General features: G+C 43.5%; 1 pseudogene; it reads left to right on the top strand.

The window, feature by feature from the left end:
- The first annotated feature begins 5,773 nt into the window (after window positions 1-5,773).
- LOC115138817 (RNA helicase aquarius-like) overlaps window positions 5,774-24,303 on the top strand; it is an 83,912-nt pseudogene continuing 65,382 nt past the window's right edge.

Here is a 24,303-nt window from a genome sequence, read left to right as displayed (position 1 = left end):
TATTTCGCCTTGTTGATAGCCAGTTACAAAAAAAATCAAGCCATTTGTTTTATTAGCTAATATTAGTTGATACCATAGCCAGCTAGTTGGCTACTACTATAGCTGACGTTACTTGGCTGTACTTTGAAGTCAACTTCAGTTGCCACTTTGCCAATGTAGCTAACATGCTGGTGTGTTAAAAGGAGCAATGTTAGTGGGATATGTAGTTTTCCATCGTATTGTTAACATACTGCTACCATTTTTAATTAGGAAAGTAAGCTAGCCAACTATAGACAGACATGGAGAATCAAACCTATGCGAGGTAAATCAACGCAGAATATGTAACACAGGTAACTAAACAAAAAATAAACGTCATCGCACTGTCAACTGCGTTTATTTTCAGAAAACTTAACATGTGTAAATATTTGTATGAATTTAACAAGTAGCCTAATGGTTAGAGCGTTGGACTAGTAACCGAAAGGTTGCAAGATCGAATCCCAGAGCTGACAAGGTAAAAATCTGTCATTCTGCCCCTGAACAAGGCAGTTAACCCACTGTTCATAGGCTGTCATTGAATATAAACATTTGTTCTTAACTGACTTGCCTAGTTCAATAAAGGTTCAAATATTTTTCTTAAACTGAACAAGTTCCACAGACGTGACTAACAAAAATTGAATAATGTGTCCCTGAACAAGGGGGGGTCAACATCAAAAGTACATTTACATTTACATTTAAGTCATTTAGCAGACGCTCTTATCCAGAGCGACTTACAAATTGGTGCTTTCACCTTATGACATCCAGTGGAACAGCCACTTTACAATAGTGCATCTAGGTCTTTTAATTGCTGTGAGATGTTACCCCACTCTTCCACCAAGGCACCTGCAACTTCCCGGACATTTCTCACCCTCTGATCCAACAGGTCCCAGAAGTGCTCAATGGGATTGAGATCCGGGCTCTTTGCTGGCCATGGCAGAACACGTCTTGCAGGAAATCATGCAGTATGGGTGGTGGCATTGTCATGCTGGAGGGTCATGTCAGGATGAGCCTGCAGGAAGGGTACCACATGAGGGAGGAGGATGTCTCCCCTGTAACACACAGCGTTGAGATTGCCTGCAATGACAACAAGCTCAGTCCGATGATGCTGTGACACACCGCCCCAGACCATGACTGACCCTCCAGGGTACAGGCCTCGGTGTAACGCTCATTCCTTCGATGATAAACGCGAATCCGACCATCATCCCTGGTGAGACAAAACCGTGACTCGTCAGTGAAGAGCACTTTTTGCCAGTCCTGTCTGGTCCAGCGACGGTGGGTTTATGCCCATAGGCGACGTTGTTGCCGGTGTTGTCTGGTGAGGACCTGCCTTACAACAGGCCAAAAGCCCTCAGTCCAGCCTCTCTCAGCCTATTGCGGACAGTCTGAGCACTGATGGAGAGATTGTGCGTTCCTGGTTTAACTCGGGCAGTTGTTGTTGCCATCCTGTACCTGTCCCGCAGGTGTGATGTTCGGATGTACCGATCCTGTTTAGGTGTTGTTACATGTGGTCTGCCACTGTGAGGATGATCAGCTGTTCGTCCTGTCTCCCTGTAGCGCTGTCTTAGGCGTCTCACAGTACGGACATTACAATTTATTGCCCTGGCCACATCTGCAGTCCTCATGCTTAAGGCACATTCACGCAGATGAGCAGGGATCCTGGGCGTCTTTCTTTTGGTGTTTTTCAGAGTCAGTGGAAAGGCCTCTTTAGTGTCCTAAGTTTTCATAACTGTGACCTTAATTGCCTACCGTCTGTAAGCTGTTAGTGTCTTAACGACCGTTCCACAGGTGCATGTTCAGTAATTGTTTATGATTCATTGAACAAGCATGGGAAACAGTGTTTAAACCCTTCACAATGAAGATCTGTGAAGTTATTTGGATTTTTACAAATTATCTTTGAAAGACAGGATTCTGAAAAAGGGACATTTCTTTTTTTGCTGAGTTTATAAGAAAATTATATTTCTTATTGCTTTATATGAGTGCCTCAAGCGATAGATCTGGAAGCACTCTGAATCCATTCCAGCCATCCTGCACTCTCAGAGTTTGATCTTGTTCAGAACAGCCAACTTGTACCGCCTTTCAATGAAAAAGAGGTGGATGTATATTTTACTGGGTTTGAAACGGATTGCTAACATTTCATCCCTAAAATGGCTGTGAGATATTTGGTAACTGCTCCACCAAAGTGGTGTTATGGGAAATGCTCAAGAAGTGTAGGCAGCTTTATCTCTTGACCAGAGTTCAGATTATGACACTTAAAGCTTCTTGCTGGGGAACGTAACAAATTGGGACTCGTTCGGGTTCTTGTTTACCATGAGTATGGTAATTACTCTAATCACCTACTCTAAAGCTCTGCTGTGTCTAGATATTTGAGTGTTCATAAGACAATTCTGTGGTAGAGTTTCTGTCATTGATATCCACCTGAAAGTCTAAGCTTGGGGGAATCATTTTGAGAGTTTCATAAACACACAGGCTAATAAAAGAAAGCCATGGACTTAGATGCATCTGTGTTAAATCTTACATGGGATATGCTAGATAAAAGTACAATGGCAAATCTGCTCATCGCAAAGCATTATGACATCAAGGTGATATCTGGCAATCCAAAAGCAGAAGTCAAAGGAGGAAATCCTTCTGGAGAGGGAGGTTGATGAAAAGGCTCCTGTGGGTTGTAGGGTGAGTCCTGTAGATGTGCAACTGCGAGAGGTAGAACTAAAGGCAAAATGGGAACAGAAGTTAGAACTTGAGCAGCAGGAAGAGGAAAGAGAAAGTGAGGAGAGATTGGAGCAACAGAAACTAGACCTTGAGCACAAGGAAAGGGAACAGGAATGTGAGCATGCCATTCCATGAAGAGCGATAGATCTGGAAGCACTCTGAATCCAGTCCAGCCATCCTACACCCTCAGTTTGATCTTGGTTAGAACAGCCAACTTGTACCGCCTTTCAATTAACAATTGTTTGGATGTATATTTTACTCTGTTTGAGCGGATCACTACATCCCTAAAATGGCTGTGAGATATTTGGTCACTGCTCCTCCAAAGTGGTGTTATGGGAAAGGCTCAATAATTGTAGGGAGCTTTATCTCTTGACCAGAGTTCAGATTATGACACTTAAAGCTTCTATCCTTTTGGCTTACGAGTTGGTCCCAGAGGCATACAGACAACATTTCTGTAAATTACAAAAGACAGAATCACAAAGGCATGTTGAGTTTGCAAGGGAACAGCATGTCTTTTTGAGCAGTGGTGTGGTTCTCAAGAGATCAAGGACCTTGAAGATTTAAAGACACTAATAATTCTCGAGCAGTTCAAGAATTGCCTTCACAAAAGGGTTGCTACCTACATTTATGAGCACATGGATCTCACTCTTGAGAAGGCTGCAGTTGTTGCAGATGAGTTTGGGTTGACACATAAATCTACCTTCACAAACATAGCACCTAGTAGTTATCCCTATGAAAAAGTCACCACCTACTGCAAGGTTTGTCCATTTCTACAGTGCCCAAAGATAAAGATCGGCTGAACAGATTTTTCATATCCGTCAGCTTGTCATTACTGCCATGAGAAAGGACACATTTTCTCTGTTGAAACAAACATTTGAGAGATAAAAGGAGTTTTTTTTGTGTGGGAGCACTCAAATCAAATGTATTTATATAGCCCTTCTTACATCAGCTGATATCTCAAAGTGCTGTACAGAAACCCAGCCTAAAGCCCCAAACAGCAAGCAATGCAGGGGTAGAAGCACGGTGGCTAGGAAAAACTCCCTAGAAAGGTCAGAACCTAGGAAGAAACCTAGAGAGGAACCAGGCTATGAGGGGTGGCCAGTCCTCTTCTGGTGGAGATTATAACAGAACATGGCCAAGATGTTCAAATGTTCATAAATGACCAGCATGGTCAAATAATAATAATCACAGTAGTTGTCGAGGGTGCAACAGGTCAGCACCTCAGGAGTAAATGTCAGTTGGCTTTTCATAGCCGATCATTAAGAGTATCTCTACCGCCCCAGCTGTCTCTAGAGAGTTGAAAACAGCAGGTCTGGGACAGGTAGCAAGTCCGGTGAACAGGTCAGGGTTCCATAGCCGCAGGCAGAACAGTTGAAACTGGAGCAGCAGCACGGCCAGGTGGACTGGGGACAGCAAGGAGTCATCATACCAGGTAGTCCTGAGGCATGGTCCTAGGGCTCAGGTCCTCCGGGAGAGAGAAAGAAAGAGAGAATTAGAGAGAGCATACTTAAATTCACACAGGACACTGGATAAGACAGGAGAAGTACTCCAGATATAACAAACTGACCCTAGCCCCCCGACACATAAACTACTGCAGGATAAATACTGGAGGCTGAGACAGGAGGGGTCAGGAGACACTGTGGCCCCATCCGATGATACCCCCGGACAGGGCCAAACAAGAAGGATATAACCCCACCCACTTTGCCAAAGCACAGCCCCCACACCACTAAAGGGATATCTTCAACCACCAACTTACTATCATGAGACAAGGCCGAGTATAGCCCACAAAGATCTCCGCCACGGCACAACCCATGGGGGGGGGGCAACCCAGACAGGAAGATCACGTCGGTGACTCAACCCACTCAAGTGACGCACCCCTCCTAGGGACGGCATGAAAGAGCACCAGTAACCCAGTGACTCAGCCCCTGTCATAGGGTTAGAGGCAGAGAATCCCAGTGGAGAGAGGGGAACCGGCCAGGCAGAGACAGCAAAGGCAGTTCGTTGCTCCAGAGCCTTTCCGTTCACCTTCACACTCCATGGCCAGACTACACTCAATCATATGACCTACTGAAGAGATGAGTCTTCAGTAAAGACTTAAAGGTTGGGCCCGAGTCTGCGTCTCTCATATGGGTAGGCAGACCATTCCATAAAAATGGAGCTCTATAGGAGAAAGCCCTGCCTCCAGCTGTTTGCTTAGAAATTCTAGGGACAATTAGCCCATTAAGTCTCTGGTTGGGATTGGTGTATCTCCTAAACAAGATTTTAGATCAGATGTGTATGAACCCTTTGTTTCATACAGGTTTTTGTCTCTGCAGAGTGGCGATGCTGTTAAGCAGCCGATGAAGATAATGCGAGACACTGGGGCAGCCCAGTCCTTCATTTTGTTTTTCCTTTGTCTAACATTTCAGCAACTGATTACAGTGTGTTAGTACAAGGCGTAACAAGCACAGAGAATTTAACCAACCTTATCGATGCAGTCTTCGTTCTTGATTCGGGGAAACAGGAGTCTCGTAAAATGTCCATGCCCAGTTGCAGGGGGTCGGTTTCAATTTTAAAAAATGCTCCTTCATAACATTCTTGTTGAATACCCAGTTCTCTTGAGTTAACTTTAAATAGTGTATACTCCCCTGTATTTTTGAATTTGACAAACATTATTTTGATATCTAATTGTCTAGTATCTGTTTGAAACTACAGAGCCCTGTACAGTTTATATAAATATCTTCTGCGAATCCATAAGGGCAGACAAATTTCAAAGATTGATTGAAAATATCCATATTTTTTTCTGGTGGTTCTACATCAGGGCAATTGAACCCGGTTCATGAAGAAATACCGTCCTCTAAGTTTTCATGCCAACTCTAATCTAGAACACCTGATTCTAATAATTAGCATGTTGATAAGCCGAACCAGTGTAACCGATGTGAAATGGCTAGCTAGTTAGCGGGGTTGCGCGCTAATAGCGTTTCAATCGGTGACGTCACTCGCTCTGAGACCTTGAAGTAATTGTTCCCCATGCTCTTCAAGGGCCACGACGTTTGTGGAGCGGTGGGTAACGATGCTTCGAGGGTGGCTGTTGTCGATGTGTGCAGAGGGTCCCTGGTTCGAGCCCAGGTAGGGGTGAGGAGAGGGACGGAAGCTATACTGTTACACCAGGTTAGTTACACCAGGATAGTTACTACTGGGGTTGGAGTGAAAACCTACAGGAGGGTAGCTCTCCAGGAACAGTGCATTCGGAAAGTATTAAGACCCCTTGACTTTGTCCACATTTTGTCATGTTACAGCCTTAATCTACAGTAGTTTCCTCTGACACATTGATGCTGCTGGTTTCCGGGTTAGGCTGGCGGGTGTTAAGGAGTGTGGTTAGGCGGGTCATGTTTCAGAGGATGTATGACTCCACCTTCGCCTCTCCCGAGCCCGTTGGGGAGTTGTAGCGATGACACAAGATTGAAAATAGGTGTAAATACAATATATATATATATATATATATTGATAAGTCACCTAGTCCTAGAGAGATTTACATGGTTATCAATACGTCATGCCAGGGTAAGCCTACACCAAACACAGCCCTTATTTGAAGTGTTTTAAAACATCTATTGGAACTATTTCCTTGTTTAACCGCTAGGTGTTATGGCTCATACTGTGGTACTCTATTCTACAGGTGTGCGTTTTTTACATCACTGATTAGTTGAACGAATTCACAATTTGGCGGGGTGTCCAGTCACCGGGGTATACCTGTGGTGCGTTTGCAAGGTTGCGTGACGGTTTGTGCTGAACAACACGTTTTTGGTGCAGACGGTTCTTAAACAGCCTTTGAGGTACGTTAGCCAGCAGGTCCGACCCGCTTGCTTACAATTGCAATGGGATAGGAAGGCTTCCTGTGTTGATTAACACACAGCAGAGGTGTTGTGAGATATGGCTTGGAAATTGTCCTGCAATCCCAGGATGAGAAATGCGTTGTACCCAAATTGTTCCATTATCCCAACTGTTACACCAAGAAGTTTTATAGACTACTAGTTTAAGTTGACTGCCGTTTTCATCCTCATGCTAGCTAGCAGTAGCCACAGCAGCCATTATGGAATGGCATTTCTCATTTCTGGATTGAGGTACATTTTCTGAGCCATATCTCGCGCCAGCTATGCAGTGTCTAAATCTACAGACTGAAGGCTGTCCGACCCTAGTGCAGCTGTTAGCAAGCGGGTCGGATCTGCTGGCTAGAGGTACATTTGGTGGGTGTGGCCTGATCAATATGGATGTGACGATCTGAAATCGCAAAACTTGTGCAGCACACCAGGTCATCGCCCTCTGGGCCACCATAGTCACGATGTTTTCCAACTGGTTTTTCAGTACAGTTTTCTTTCACTGTTGGAGCTAGAAACAAGCATTTTGCTGCACCTGCGATAACCTCTGCAAATATGTGTATGCAACCAGTGAACTTTTATTTTATTTGAGTTCCATTTCTGTTGAATTCCACATTGCACACCGTTCTGTTGTACTGAATGCAACCCTGGCTGGCATCTTCTGAATTCCGGGAGGGGTTCATTTCCCCCATTTGACTTGGCCAAGATGATTTCAGAGGAGCTGGTGTTCTCTACCAAAGCAAATCCCTCCTGGTTCCTCCACTCACTCTGGGTCAGACATCTTACCATCACTCCCAGAAACAAATCCAGTGCACTCACACATTTGCTTATGGGATGCCGAGATTATAGTTTTTGTTATAATAACCTCTCTCACTTTCTTTTTCAAGTTGGCTAATAGATACTGGGTGCCCCAAGAATAATTTACCATTCGACCCAAAGGTTAGCCTCCTACTTAGATATATCATTGATTTATGAATATAGTGGAGACGGTCTGCTTGCTCTAACAAACGGTATTTGTCACCCACTCAGGTCTTGGAGGATCTATGAGAAAGTGATTCTAAAGTCTGTGTGAGTGAACTCAACTCTTGAATAGCATCAGTATTTTGTAATGTTAAATCTTCTTACCACAAGTCGAATAAATGGTTTAACCAAGTCCTCCATGTCTGCTATTTTATCTTCAGGCCATTAGGAAGATCATGTTACTGGAGTTCAGGTGGATTTTTGACCCTTTTTAATGTGGCCTCAATACATTATCAATGATAATAATTTATCATCAGAGAGAATGTCCCTGCCTGTGAGGTAAGAATGAATACCCTGGCCTGTCAAACAGAAATGTTCATCCTTGGTTGTAGATTTTTGGTTCACATAGCAAATGCTTAGCTGTGTTAACAATCAGTGAGTGTGTTGTTGTACATGCTATATTGTTGTGAATGTGGGTGTTGTGTGTTGGCTGTACATGGACAGCCCCAGCAATACATCTACTTAGGGCAAATGTCTCCAGCGAGCATTGATCAATGTCTTCTATATCAATGTCCTCTAATGTTGTTTTTAACCCTTGGTTTATTATGTGTATCCAGGTGTTTAAGAAGGTGCCAAGCCACTTCCCCTACTTATTTAAGTGTGTGATGGAGGACGTGTCTCTGAAGGAACAGACTGTACTGTTTGTCTTCCTCCACCACTGCTTGGTACAGCCTGGTACAGCCTGGTATGTCACACACCAACCAATTTCTACCACTCTGGAAATGGGGAATTTGTTATTGGCTGAATCACCACATATTATATATAAGCATCTTGGGTATAGGAGGTTGTTTTATAGCAGAAAGTATGTTGGTAAAAACCATGAATGAAGAGTCCCTTCCCTCTTCCCTTGTTCACTCCCCTTCTTGGACCTGATGGAACTGTACCGGTGGAAGCAATATAGCTGAAGTATACAGTACCAGTCAAGTGTGGACACACCTACTCATTCCAGGATTTTTCATTATTTTTACTTTTTTTCTACATTATAGAATAATAGTGACGACATCACAACTATGACATAACACACATGTAATCATGTAGTAACCAAAAAAGTGTTAAACAAATCAAAATATATTTTATATTGTTTATATTGATTCTTCAAAGTAGCCACCCTTTGCCTTGATGACAGCTTTGCACAATCTTGTCATTCTCTCAACCAGCTTCATGAGGTAGTCACCTGAAATGCATTTTAATTAACAGGTGTGCCTTAAATGTTAATTTGTGGAATTCAAGAACTTTGAAAGTTTCTTCAAGTGGAGCCGCAAAAAAACATCAAGTGCTATGATGAAACTGGCTCTCATGAGGACCGCCACAGGAAAGGAAGACCCAGAGTTACCTCTGCTGCAGAGGATAAGTTCATTAGAGTTAACTGCACCTCAGAAATTGCAGCCCAAATAAATGCTTCAGAGTTCAAGTAACAGACACATCTCAACTGTGTTGAGACTGTGTTAATCAGGCCTTCATGGTCGGATTGCTGAAAAGAAACCACTACTAAAGGACAACAATAAGAAGAAGAGACTTACTTGGGCCAAGAAACATGAGCAATGGACAATAGACCGGTGGAAATCTGTCCTTATTTGAGATTTTTGTTATCAACCTCCTTGTCTATGTGAGACGCAATAGGTGAACGGATGTCTCCACTTGTGTCGTTCCCACCGTGAAGCATGGAGGAGGAGATGTGATTGTGTGAGGGCGCTTTGCTGGTGACACTGTCAGTGATTTATTTACAATTCAATGCACACTAAACCAGCATGGCTACCATAGCATTCTGCAGCGATTTGCCATCCCATCTAGTTTGCGCTTAGTGGGACTATCATTTGTTTTTCAACAGGACAATGACCAACACACCTCCAAGCTGTGTAAGGGCTATTTGACCAAGAAGAAGAGTGATGGAGTGCTGCATCAGATGACCTGGCCTCAACAATCACCCAACTTCAACCCAATTGAGATGGTTTGTGATGAGTTGGACCGCAGAGTGAAGGAAAAGCAACAAGTGCTCAGCATATGTGGGAACTCCTTCAAGAATGTTGGAAAAGCATTCCAGGTGAAGCAGGTTGAGAGAATGCCATGGGTGTGTAAAGCTGTCAAGGCAAAGTGTCGCTACTTTGAAGAATATAAAATATATTTTGATTTGTTTAACACTTTTTTGGTTACTACATGATTCCATGTGTGTTATTTCATAGTTATGATGTCTTCACCATTATTCTACAATGTAGAAAATATACAAAAATTAAGAAAAACCCTTGAATGAGTAGGTGTGTCCAAACTTTTGACTGGTACTGTAGATAGAGCTACTGGCCATGCCTACCCAGTAGTCTCAGTCGTCTCAGATAGGGCTGTTACGGTGACCGTATTACTACCACACCGGCGGTCACGACTGCAGTCAAATTCCACGTGACTGTTTAGTCACAGTAATTAGGCTTCTCCAAGCTCTGATGCTGCTGATGGTCATTAATAGCCTACCAAACTTGCTAACTGCCTGCTACTCAGTACTCTATTGTCCCTCTAATCACTCTGACATAAATGCAAATGTTATCAAAAATCAAACACTTCATGAGAGCCCATGAGCTCATGTTGCAGCAACATTTCTATAGGCTATGCAGTTATGTTAGAAAACAGAGTTTTGATGGCCTCTAATTAAAAGAGGATCCTATCAGCTTTATGTCAGTTAGGCCACATTTATATATAGTATATTTAACGACAAGATTAAATGAAGAATAGTCTGATGGGTAACAATATTAACCAATCACTTGTGAATGATGCTCAGCTTGTGCAGTAAGGCAAGAAACAGCGCATGCAATTTATCATAGTCGCACACCTCATGTATCCTAGCCCATAGGTCTATATTTGTTTTGCAACTGAAGTGGCCAAATAACTTCTTAAAATTCAGCACATTCATCTGCTTTACAAATGGTGTGGAGCCTAACTGGCATAAATCGTCAGCGTGTTAGTTTCAAGATTGGGGAAGGTAATTTTCACCATTTAAAAATGCACCTTTCTAATAAAGCAGTTTTTTTTAGGGGTCATTACATTCACACAAGGGGATGCCGCTGTGAAATTCATATTATAAAATAATGTCACAGAATTCTAATCAAATCTTGTCTGCTAAGGCAACTAGTGTAGCCCACAGCCATACTTTTATGTCATAGCCAGATCAGGACCTAACATAAGGACTCTTCAGAATATGTTATTCTGAAATAGACTACATTTTCATCATATCATGTTTCTTTAGACCTGTCTAAAATAAATCATGGATATATTGTGATGGTGTAGGCTATATTACATGGATTTATTAGACTTTTTAAAATGTAGACATTCCAAAGGGCTGCATCAGTGCCTTGTAGGCCAAGTGTGGATGCCAGGAGATGCTAAATGTTTGTGTTCATTTACGGTCAATTACAGTGAGACCAGCAGTTATTGCTTGACAATCAGCGGCTGACAAAATTCCATGACCGCCACAGCCCTAGTCTCAGATCCACAAAGCTGAGCGGACAAGAGCAGAAGTCAGGGAAAAACATCCTGGATGTGGTTTCCATGAAAGTAGTTTGGTTTAGCTTCCACTAGGTGGCAGTATTACACTTCAAAACACTTTATACTCAGGTGCCGCCCAAGCATATCTGTATTCCCCAGTCCTGCTCAAAACAATGGGTAGCCACTGCACCAGTCTCACTCTGAAATTCGATTGTTATCCCTCTGATTCTACTGAAGCGTATGCAATGGTTAGAATCTATTTGGTGCAATGCAATTATTCTACCAACTCTCAAATATCCTTATGTCCCTCTCTGACCCTCTCTCCCATTTTCTCTCTGTCTTTCTCTCTGCTCTCCCTCTGCTCCTGTCTGTTTGTCTGTCTCTCAGGAGGTGGATTTGATCAGAGAGCAGGTGCAGCAGCTCATCTTACTGCCCAGGTGGATGTGTCTCTTACCAGTAAGAGCTCCTCTCTCCCTTATCCTGCAGTGCTCCTTTCTTTAGAACTGTCACACTGTTAGATATGCATAATGTTTAAGATTATGCCAAAATATTTTTTACATTACTGAATAGGGATTTATTATGTAGAAAAGGGTCCAAAGACAAACTGTCTCAATGTTTTGCTATTTTTTTTATAGCGTCATTAGACTCACTGTCTGTCATCTGTACAGTCTTGACTCCAACACGAGTTGACGAATGTTCGCAAGCTCCAAAAGTTTTTCAATCTGATCAAGAACATTTTGACAAGCTGGATGGCAAAGCTTCAAAGCTTCTGGATGGCAAAGCTTCTGCCATGTGCCTGCACCAGCTGTAGAAACAGTCCCATCCGAAATCTAATGGTCCCTCCAAAGTATAATAGCCCTGTCCAAATGATAATAGTCCCATCTGAAATATAGTAGTCTCATTCGAAATATAGTACTCATCCGAAATATAGTAGTCTCATCCGAAATATAGTAGTCTCATCCGAAATATAGTAGTCCCATCGGAAATATAGTAGTCTCATCCGAAATATAGTAGTCCCATCGGAAATATAGTAGTCCCATCGGAAATAAAGTAGTCTCACCCGAAATATAGTAGTCCCATCGGAAATATAGTACTCTCATCCGAAATATAGTAGTCCCATCGGAAATATAGTAGTCCCATCGGAAATAAAGTAGTCTCACCCGAAATATAGTAGTCCCATCGGAAATATAGTAGTCTCATCCGAAATATAGTAGTCTCATCCGAAATATAGTAGTCCCATCGGAAATATAGTAGTCCCATCGGAAATAAAGTAGTCTCACCCGAAATATAGTAGTCCCATCGGAAATATAGTAGTCTCATCCGAAATATAGTAGTCCCATCGGAAATATAGTAGTCCCATCGGAAATATAGTAGTCTCACCCGAAATATAGTAGTCCTCATCCGAAATATAGTAGTTCTATCAAAAAAATATAATAGTCCCATCCAAAATCGACATTTTTGTTTTGTCCATAGTCCCATCAAAAGTATAATAGTCCCCTCAGAAGTTAGAATAGTTCCATCAAAGGCACAGCGTTGTGTTGCGTGTCGCTAATTATTATTTCCTGCCTTCTATTTCCAGAGGCAAGATGGAGAGGACATTCCTTTCTGAGCTCATTAAGAAGTTTTTGGTGGTTTTGATGTCCGTCTCCCCAGCAGGTAAACATTTAGCAACACAGCTGTGATTTATGAACAATGCAGCTTTGTTGTATTCCCGTAAGCAGCTGGACATCGCAGCGGGGAGGCCACATTTACTGGAGGAGAAAGATTAGATTTTCAAGGCTTAAAATGGTGCTCAACGACATTTTCCTCATGCTGAAAAGTTTTCACAACTTATTGTGCCAATTTAAAAATACTCTGCTGTTTATTTTAAGCTTTAGCAGAGAAACAGACATCTTACTTGGGTAACTAGGACACCCCATGCACATGCCTTTACCTCCTAGTCTTTATACGTGACATTTCTACAGTCCAAAAGTCCCTCATTACTGGTGTGAGATGCACCATTTCCAACCTTTTATCAGTCCCAAAGTTCATCCTTTCCTCCTGACTTGACCCCCACTCTGAAAGAGCAGCCCTGTCCAGCTGCCCCCCGCCACGCCCACAGTGACAGTCTGTGTGGTGATGTAATGTAAGGCGACACACAGACCCCCCCCCCCCCCCCACCCCACACGCCCAACCTGTGTGCTCAGAATAGCATCTCTCCCAACATGTAGCTGGGTGGTGGTAGTCCTGCTGAGACCCAGACTCTAATCCTCCCTGTCAGAGCATTGGTACACAGCACAGGGATGTACACACACACACGGTGGTATGTAGCACAATGGACATGTGCTACTGCACACACACACACCTACCTCCCCTAATGATGGCTGATCTCCCAGCATACATTGCAGTGCCCCAGAGGAGAGACAAACATACCGGGGTCTTCGTGCACGGCCAGGCCACTTCCTGGCCCCAGCACTCTCTCTTTCTCTCTCTCTCCCTCTCCCTCCCTCTCTCTCTCTCTCTCACACACACACACACACACACACACACACACACACACACACACACACACGCCATGGTGTCGTCCACAGTTGTTTGCTGAAAACCCTCCTTCATCTCCCATATCCCCCTCTGTGTTTGAGTGTGTATGATGGTGGTCATGTGTGTTGTGTATGTTATTACCTGAACTGAATGTCTCCCTGTGTTGTCTCTCTCAGGCCCTTGGGGGGAAGGTCCACTCCTGCGCGAGGTTCACCGAGCTCATGATTCACCTGGAGGTAAGAAACACACTATTTATAAGGGAATCTATGGTGGTGTTGTGTAGCATATGTATGAAGTGTGCTAGGCATCCATTTATATAGAATCAACTGAATATCTGCATTCACTGAGCATGCAAAGACACGTTTGAGGTTGCTGTACCTACCTATACCTGTACTCCTATTTTTATCTTGATATGTGTAGAGTATGCAACCTTGAATGATTGTTTTTTGATGACGTTGAGAAAATACAGGTTATTTCTAGCGTAGAAAATTTGAGTTTTAACGTCATGGTGTAGTGTGCTTTCTTCTCTGTGGTCTGGTTTGGTTTCATCATGACACGCAGAGAGGATGTCACATAGTCAAGATGTTTCCTTCCCTCTCTGGGCTGCGTGGCCACGGTTCTCCTGTTCCCCCCGAGGGAGGATGGGATGGATTGATTTTCCCCCTATCCGATGACATGCTATCCTTTTCCTGGCACTGGCAAGGCAAGCTGCCTCCGGAGAAGTCCTTTCCTCCTCAGCAGTATCCTTTTACAAAGGGATGGCTGAAATCTCATGCTTCCCTCTGGGATGACGTGATAAGACCCTGTGAATCTCTGTATGGAAAAAGAGATCCTACATTTTGTGTGTCTGTTAGGTTGAGCCGTCTGTGACAGGTCTGTGGAGATCAAAGCTGTGGCAGTACATAAAGCTTGTCTGTCTTGTTGCGGGAGTAGTATCATCTGCAGAGAGGTGAACTCAGTAGAAGACATGGCATTTTTTCTATTCATTTTTGTTGTTCTTTTTGTGAGTAGAGGTCACTGTGTAGGATTCTTGTCATTGTTTTTCTCCTTTCCACTTTTTGAAATTTGACTTCCAACCCTCATCTATGAAATGCAAAAAATAGTCCAAACCACCCTGCTGAAATAGACTGAATCAATAGGGCCCTATTTATTCTCTGGGCCTCAATGCTGGGAATTCTGGTTTGTAGATGGATTGATCTGATTGACCCCAATTGAACCCAAATTATGCTTTTTCTAGTTATAGGTAGATGCGTGAATATTTATTTAAAAAACAACATTTTAAGATCATATTTATTGAGCCTATAGTCTTGTATAAAGGCAGTGGTTTCATTGTTTTACCATGATGTGTAATGTGTGGTTCCCTTCTATGTCTGTCCCCAGGCCCTGATCCTAACACGTTGCTGGTTCAACACGGTGCTGGATGACTCCCACCTGGTGGTGATGACTCCCACCTGGTTGTGATGACTCCCACCTGGTGGTGATGACTCCCACCTGGTGGTGATGACTCCCACCTGGTGGTGATGACTCCCACCTGGTGGTGATGACTCCCACCTGGTGGTGATGACTCCCACTGGGTGTCCAGCCTCATGCAGAGAGAGGAGGAGGGACACCTCTTCTGCCAGTTACTGGACATGCTGTTCTGCACAGGCTTTGGGATCAACGACCAGACAGGCAACGCCCTGACAGAGAAGGAGATGACCACGCTCCACTACGACAGAATCGCATCACTGCAGGTACTTGTATACAGTACTACCCAGGATGGATGGATGAGTTACTCTGTTTTGTTTGGTTGTTTACTTGACCTGTCCACATCACAAATGATTCTAGAATTTTCAAATCGTTGATAGGCATCAGTTTTGAACATCATTTGCACATTTAAGCGTTAAAGATAGGAAAAAGTTTACCTAAGTGTACTGTGTGCACCTGGGAGACATAACCCATGCTGTGAGTTGTACATGTATGAATATGGAACATTCATAATTTACTGACAGCTTCCATATGTCATTTACAAGAAAGAATATCAAGTCAAAGTCAGTCCTAGAGAGAATTCTCAATATTTTAGATTTCAGTCTTACATGCATTTTTACCTCTCAACTTGATACGATCAAATTAATTTAAAGAGAAATATGCATGTAAGACTGGTTCATCTGTTCATCCTAATATTCTCTCCATCTGTCCATCTCTCGCTCTTTCCCCTACCTCTCTCTAGCCCCACACAGATGTTGGATTAGTACATTAGGGAAATGAAAAAGGTGCCTGACATCACATGGTCTCTGGGGTGTGTGGGTAAGGAGTTGTTTCCTTATGATCTCTAAATGTTTGCTGTGTCTTGCCTTTCAGAAGGCAGCCTTTGCCCATTTCCCAGAGCTGCAGGACTTTGCCCTGTCCAATGTGGGAGCCGTGGACACACAGGAATCCCTCACCAAACAGTTTGACCATCTCAGGTAGTGTGTGGGTGGGGAGGGGAATCATATCTGGGATTGTGAACCCCAAAAAACATCCATACACACCCTAACCTTTATGCTACCATGATGACAAATGCTGAATTGTCACTGTCGTATCGCTAACATCCCAACCGCTGCCCCCCTGACCGCAAATGGCAGGCAGCATGTGAGTCCTTGAATGTGCAGAGTAGTGTGGCACCAGCAAGAGAGAGAGACTCGCCTCATTAATTTCAGCAATTTGCAGGGGCTTGAGAATAAACTCTTTGAACAGCTGTATTTGTCAGATCATATTAGCAAGTGGCCTTGCCAAACCCCCCCTCCATCGCTTTCATGGGGCTGGGCCTTGTTAGTGTGTGTGTGCTTCCTATCCTTTCCTCCTTTCCTTCTGACCCTGGTCCTAGGTGCTGCTGAGACTCTTTCCCCTCTGTGTTATTGTCTCATGGATAAAGCCAGGCTCTGCATTGTCACCGAGCCCCCCCCGGCTTTAAAGGCTTCCATCACTTTTAACAAGGTGCTTTTTACCCACAAAACCCTCTTATTATTGCCAGCTATTCCAGCTGTGCTACCCAGAAGCTAAACTGCCCCTCATCCATTATTCCAGATAGATTCGCTAAGTCCCCAAAACACACATGGGCAGCAGGGTTTCCGTTAGCCGGTAATAACCGGCTTTTAGCCGAAAAAAGAACAAAGAACAAAGCCGATAAATAAAATTGCCACCAACTGATTGTCTTGGAAAAAAATTCCTTTGCGAAATAATGCTTTTTAGCCTATTCATTGATGGAAATACCAGTTGATGGAAATATATTTTTCTGGTAACGCTTATCGGTCTATAGGTTCATTTGCATAATTTTGTGGAATATATTGTACAGCTTATTCGTTATGTATCTTATCACATGCATACAGCATACAGAGCCTTTGAGCGGAAAATATGTCAAAGACAGTGCGAGAACTGCTTCTACAGCATCTCAAACAGCAAATTTGAGATGCAAAAGCTCCAGGTGGTATCCGATTTTAAGTACCTTGGCATCATACTTGATTCCAACCTCTCTTTTAAAAAGCATGTGAAAAAGGTAATTCAAATAACTAAATTCAATCTAGCTAATTTCCGATTTATACGAAATTGTTTGACTACAGAGGTAGCAAAACTGTACTTCAAAACTATGATACTCCCCCACTTAACATACAGCTTGACTAGTTGGGCCCAAGCTTGCTGTACAACATTAAAACCTATTCAGTCTGTCTACAAACAGGCTCTCAAAGTGCTTGATAGGAAGCCCAATAGCCATCATCATTGTCACATCCTTAGAAAGCATGAGCTCTTGAGTTGGGAAAATCTTGTGCAATACACCGACGCATGTCTTGTATTCAAGATCCTTAATGGCCTGGCTCCCCCTCCACTCAATATTTTTGTTAAACAGAAAACCCAGACATATGGCAGCAGATCCACAAGGTCTGCCATGAGAGGTGACTGTATAGTTCCCCTAAGGAAAAGCACCTTTAGTAAATCTGCATTCTCTGTGAGAGCTTCCCATGTCTGGAATACACTGCCATCAGACACACATAACTGCACCACATATCACATTTTCACAAAATGCTTGAAGACCTGGCTGAAGGTCAATCAGATTTGTGAACATGGTCCCTAGCTGTGTGTTGCCGCTTTCCATGTTGTCTGTTGTCTGTAGCTTGTGAAGTGTGGAAACACTTTGTTGCTTTTATGAATTTTGTCTTGCTGCTTTTTGTTCTATGTTGCTCTGTCTGTATGCTATGTCTTGCTTGTCCTATGTTGCTATGTCTTGCTTGTTCTATGGTGCTATTGTCTATATTGTAATTGTTTTTAATAACCTGCCCAGGGACTGCGGTTGAAAATTAGCCGGCTGGCTAAAACCGGCACTTTTACTGAAACGTTGATTAATGTGCACTGTCCCTGTAAAAATAAATTGAACTAAACTAAACTAAATGTATAGGCAACGGAAGGCAGGCCTCATCAGCACATCACACACCACTTTGCAATGAGCTGGAGGCAGTATGCATTTTGAAAACATACTTAAATTGTTTGAAACCTGATCTTTTACAACTTTTATTATGAGGCATGTCTTACCTTGCTTCAAAGTAGCCTAGCCAAAGTCAGACCACAGCCTAGGAGGCAATTATTTTATATCAACTTTCTTTCATAGTCCAGTAGCCAAAGGCACAATCCTAGTCATATTAGCAACCAATGCTAGTTGTTGCATATTAGATCTCCCCTCTTCCTAAATTTCTAGCTGATATTTTCATCTGTCAAATGAAACCGCTAGCATGTGCTTTGACAATGGTGTTTTCCCGTTAATTGCATTATGGGACAAACTTTCGTGCCTAGCCTACTGCTTTGTGCACATTGCTGCATTTACAGTGCCTTTGGAAAGTATTCAGACCTCTTGACTTTTTCTACATTTTGTGACATTACAGCATTATTCTAAAATTAATTCAATAGTTTTTTTTCCTTCATCGATCTACACACAATACCCCATAATACCCCATAATGACAAAGGTTTTTAGAAATGTTAGTTTTTTATTTGTAATAAATTTGCTATCACAATTACATAAGCATTTACTCAGTACTTTGTTGAAGCACCTTTTGGCAGTGATTACAGCCTCGGGTCTTCTTGGGTATGACGCTACGAGCTTGGCACACCTGTGTTTGAGGAGTTTCTCCCATTTTTCTCTGCAAATACTCTCAGGCTCTGTCAGGTTGGATGGGGAGCGTCGCTGCACAGCTATTTTCAGTTCTCTCCAGAGACATTAGATTAGGGTTCAAGTCCGGGCTCTGACTGGGCCACTCAAGGACATTCAGAGACTTGTTCCGAAGCCACTCCTGCGTTGTCTTGGCTGTGTGCTTATGGTCATTGTCCTGTTGAATAGTGAACCCTCACCTCAGAGGTCCTGACTGATCTGGAGCAGGTTTTCTCTCTGTACTTTTCTTCATTCACCTTTCCCAGTTAAGAGCAAATTCTTATTTTCAATGATGGCCTAGGAACAGTGGGTTAACTGCCTTGTTCAGTTGCAGAACAACAGATATTTACCTTGTCAGCTCGGGGAGTTGATCTTGCAACATTTCGGTTACTCGTCCAATGCTATAACCACTAGGCTACCTGCCGCCCCACCATGCTTCACCATAGGGATGGTGCCAGGTTTCTTCCAGATGTGACGCTTGGCATTTAGGCCAAAGAGTTCATTCTTGGTTTCATCAGACCAGAGAATCTTGTTTCTCATGGTCTGAGAGTCCTTTGGGTAGCCTTTTGTCAAACTCCAAGCGAGCTGTCATGTGCGTTTTACTGAGGACTGGCTTCATTTGGCCACTTTATCATAAAGGCCTGATTGGTGGGGTGCTACAGCGATGGTTGTCCTTCTGGAAGGTTCTCCCATCTCCACAGAGGCACTCTGGAGCTCTGTCAGAGTGACCATCGGGTTCTTGGTCACCTCCCTACTCCCCCGATTACTCAGTTTGGCCGAGCGGCGAGCTCTAGGAAGAGTCTTGGCGGTTCCAAACTTCTTCCATTTAAGAACGATTGAGGGCACTGTGTTCTTAGGGACCTTCAGTGCTGCAGATATTTTTTTATACCCTTCCCCAGATCTGTGCCTCGACACAATACTGTCTCTGAGCTCTATGGACAATTCCTTCGACTTCATGGCTTGGTTCTGCTCTGACATCCACTGTTAACGGTGGGACCTTATAGACAGATATAGACAGGTGTGTGCCTTTCCAAATCATGTTTGATCAATGCGAATTTACCACAGATGGACTCCAAGTTGTAAAAACATCTTGCATGATCATTGAGAAACAGGATGCACCTGAGCTCAATTTCCAGTCTCATAGCAAAATATCTGAATACTTATAAGGTATTTCTGTTTTTTACTTGTAATAAATTTGCAAACAATTCTTAACTTGGTTTTGCTTTGTCATTATGGAGTATTGTGTGTAGATTGATGAGGAAATAGTTGTATTTACTCCATTTTAGAACAAGGCTGTAACGTAGAATAATGTGAAAAGGTTAAGGGTCTGAGTACTTTCTGAATGCACTGTGTAATGTGAAGAAATAATAGTTTATCAACATTTCCAGCGATGCGTTCTGATTTGTTGCGTCAGACTCATTGATTTATTTTTTTATGTAGCCTAGGCCTATTGGTTTTATGCATTTGGGATCTATCGTCCCACAACTGTCCCAGTGTCAGTTTAAATAGACCATTTATTTCTTGACAAGCTAACCAATAAAGTAGTTAAACTTTTCTGCTATGGGGGATAGAAGATTGACAGACTAGTGATTTTGCTGTTCATTACTAGTCATGTTGGCTGAGGAAAAGTACGTGTGGACAGTTATTCTAACTTCTTCAAAGTGGGCATCGGTAATTCGGTAAGAAGGACAGCATATCCGTGTATCCTCAAATGGCATGTTCTGTGAGCTCTGTCATTCTGAGCACCATGGGTGGACCCCTAATCAGGTTATGAACCCAATGCATATGGGTCCAGTAAATGTATAAAATGTCCAGTAAATTTAAATGCTGCCGGTCAAATGTCCGGCACCACATTTTCCTAACGGAAACCCTCACAAGCAGGGTGTTACACACACACAGTATTTTTCTCTTTCATTTTTAAGAACTCCTCATTGCGTGTCGTCTGGCTAGAGATTTGGTGGAGATAAAATTACAATTAGGCAGGCTAGTGGGCTCATGGCCCTAACAAAAAGTAACAGCTCTCAGATCTGTCCTGCATCCAGCCTCATCTCCCTAATGACTCAATGGAAGCAGCTATTTTAGCTTTGTCCTGGAGTACAGTACAGCAACGTGACCCATTCCAGTCCCTAGACAGACCAACTGCAGGGTCAGCAAAACCCCAGACCCATGTGGTCAAACTAAACATGGCATCATGGCCACATGTCCCGGTCTGTCTGAATAGGACTCTGTCACAGACAGTGTCTCTCTCTATACCAACCCCTGTCTGTGTCATGGTGGCACATGTCACATCTGTCTGATTAAAACAGCCTTCTATTCAGACAGCAGCCTCTCAACCCTCTGCTTCAGCTCTGAGAAATAGAGATGCGGTTGGATGTTCATAATCCCGTCGCATTGATGCGGCCCCAGCCCCTGTACACACCATGCTGACAGTGCAGGACTGCAGTGGCCTTAGTTAGCAGGGCAGAGTAGGAAAACACGAGGACTAGTGTACAGTACATCGCAATGCTTACAAGCACAGGACGTAAGAAAATATCTGTGTCTTAGGTGAATGGGACACATTTCATATTGTCAGATGAAAGGTAGCGACTTTGAAATAGGATCATTTTCCTCAGAAAAACATAATCTGCATGGTAATATATTCTCTTGAATGTGCGTTTCTACCCTTGGGTCTTCATTTCATATATTTATGTCAATAGAAAAGTGTTGCAAAAAATATAGAAAATACACATGAATTGGAAGTTCATAGTTCATAATGTAAAATATGCTGAAGTCGTTTTTTCTCTCTACAGTCCCAACACTCTCCACCGGGTGGCCTCGTACCTATGTCTGTTACCAGAGCTGGCAGAGGGACAGGACACCACCATTGAGAAAGAGGTCCTTTTGGAGCTGCTGGTCGGTGCTGTTTCGAAACGGGGAGATGTTGTCCCTAACCGCTGATAGGGGATCAGATATGTATTTCATCGTTCTAATGCTTAAAATGTGGGAATTGGGGAAGTTTCATCTGATCCTAGATCTATGGTTAGGGATGATGGGAAGGAGACAAGGAGAGGATGCTAAGATAATGAATATTTACATGCCCCCCAAGATGCGCTTAAGAATGAGAGAAACCCTCCTCTATTTACGGCTTGGCTAAACCGAAGCGACGTATATGTTGGCTTGCGGAACAATAACCGCCCAGAGAGCATAGCATCATAATAGGGTTGGAGTGGCTGGTTTAAAATACATTCATTTATGCTTTTGGAGTACATACAGTATGCAATCCCCCCCACACACTCCTCTCCGCCCTTGAATTTGCCTTTGAATCCAATTAGGGCTCAACATTGGTGATAGAGATGGAGTGGATGAAGTGGAGGAGAGGGAGGTAGAGAGAGACTAATGAGGAAAGAGCACTAAGGTTTCTCTTATCCTAGGAAAAAACACCACTGTTGATCTGATTTGCTCTCCAAACCCACCCACCCTTAGTCCCTCCTATAAACAGGCATACAGTGTGTTGTTAACAAGTCTCATCCCCATAACCCTCCATCACCATGCGACCAGTCCATCCACTGACCTGCTCTGTCCCTACTGCTGTAATTACCCACTTCAAGTCTTCTCTAGTCCTCCTCTCCTCTGCCCGCCACTGAAGAGAAGCTTTTCAATAATTAGCTGATTAGATTGTTCCCAGAGCCATTGTCAGGGGACTCATTTGCGTGGCTCCTGGTTGCCCTGAGCATCCGAAAATCTCCAGATTCCACTTTGGTATTATGCATTATTTGTTTGGTCGCCGGTGCCAGAGGCTTGTAGAGATGTGCTGTGTAGAGATGTGCCGTGTAGAGATGTGCCGTGTAGAGATGTGCCGTGTAGAGATGTGCTGTGTAGAGATGTGCTGTGTAGAGCTGTGCTGTGTAGAGATGTGCTGTGTAGAGATGTGTGTAGAGCTGTGCCGTAGAGCTGTGCTGTGTAGAGATGTGCCGTGTAGAGCTGTGCAGTGTAGAGCTGTGCCGTGTAGAGATGTGCCGTGTAGAGATGTGCCGTGTAGAGATGTGCCGTGTAGAGATGTGCCGTGTAGAGATGTGCCGTGTAGAGATGTGCCGTGTAGAGATGTGCCGTGTAGAGATGTGCCGTGTAGAGATGTGCCGTGTAGAGATGTGCCGTTTAGAGATGTGCCGTTTAGAGATGTGCCGTGTAGAGATGTGCCGTGTAGAGATGTGCCGTTTAGAGATGTGCTGTGTAGAGATGTGCTGTGTAGAGATGTGCTATGCAGGATGGAGCAGAGCAGGTCCCACAGACACACTGCAGAGAAAGTCTGCAATTAAACCTGGGGAATGAGAGGATGAGCTGGTCAGAGTGCTACTGAGCTTCTAGCTATCACTGTTCTTGGGGTTATTTACATAATTCCTCAAAGCCATGAGCCACCCACTCTTGAAATAATAATTTCCTATTTAGATTACCGACATTGCAGTGGATTCTTTATCCATCATTATGGAATTTTTGCTTCGTTTTGCAATAACTGTCCGAGATGGGCTCGATGGGTATTAGTCTCAATCAGGGTTCTACAGTCTTTAGATCTATGTACCTCTCTACCAGTCCCGGATGGATGACTAAGACAAAACCCTGGGTTAGATAGTAACTGGCAGGGAACACGGCGGTGTAACAAGTTGGACGACTGTGACAAAACCCTGGGTTAGGTAGTAACTGGCAGGGAACACGGCGGTGTAACAAGATGGACGACTGTGACAAAACCCTGGGTTAGGTAGTAACTGGCAGGGAACACGCAGTATAACAGGATTAGTTTAGCATGGCGGCTAGTGACTGACTGATCACATATTAAACACAGGGATTATATAGACTTCTGCATTATATTTGGCACACAACCATCAGGGATGCTACTACATTTAGGCCCCTGACCTAAAATAAAACAGCCTGCAGGCTCACTGAAGAGATACAAGCCAAACTGTATGAGAGAGATGGTTTCTAATGAAGGGGTTGTCATGACAGACGGTGAAGTAGTGTGATGCATCTGACATGATTATTTTTATAAAACTTTGTTTTTAATACCACTGTCAAGTGAGTGAGGGGAGGGTAAGAGTGGGGGGATGGTGCATTCACCCAATGTCTTTCTTTCTCTCTCTCTCCAGCTCTCTTTCTGTCTCTCTTTCTTCCCTCTCTCACACTAACAGGTGTCTCGTCATGAGAGACGAATCTCCCAGATCGAGCAACTTAACCAGATGCCTCTTTAGCCAACGTAGGAGATTATCTGGATGAGAACATAGTCCCGAATGAGTACTATTCTGGTGAAGGTGTGTGTCTGTCTACTGTGTCTCTGCGCAAACTCGTCTCGCACACACACCCTGCTGTGTTATCCCACACCACAGAGGCAGTGAGCTGGCACCCTCTTAATGGCCAATCCTCTTTAGGCTAGCAGGGGCACCTTCACAGGCTAAGATGCCTACAAGCCCTGTAATCCCATTGAAATCCATGAGCCTATCGACGTCTATAAGGCTATCTTAGCTGTTTTAGCCTTCCAAGAGATTACAGGTGTAAATTAGCATTCTAGTCTACTCTGCAGCTGTTATATCGAAGGGATT

The sequence above is a fragment of the Oncorhynchus nerka genome, linkage group LG12, assembly GCF_034236695.1.
Source record: "Oncorhynchus nerka isolate Pitt River linkage group LG12, Oner_Uvic_2.0, whole genome shotgun sequence".
NCBI lineage: Eukaryota > Metazoa > Chordata > Actinopteri > Salmoniformes > Salmonidae > Oncorhynchus > Oncorhynchus nerka.
Note: the sequence above shows the minus strand (reverse complement) of the source record. Positions and strands in the feature narration are given on the sequence as shown.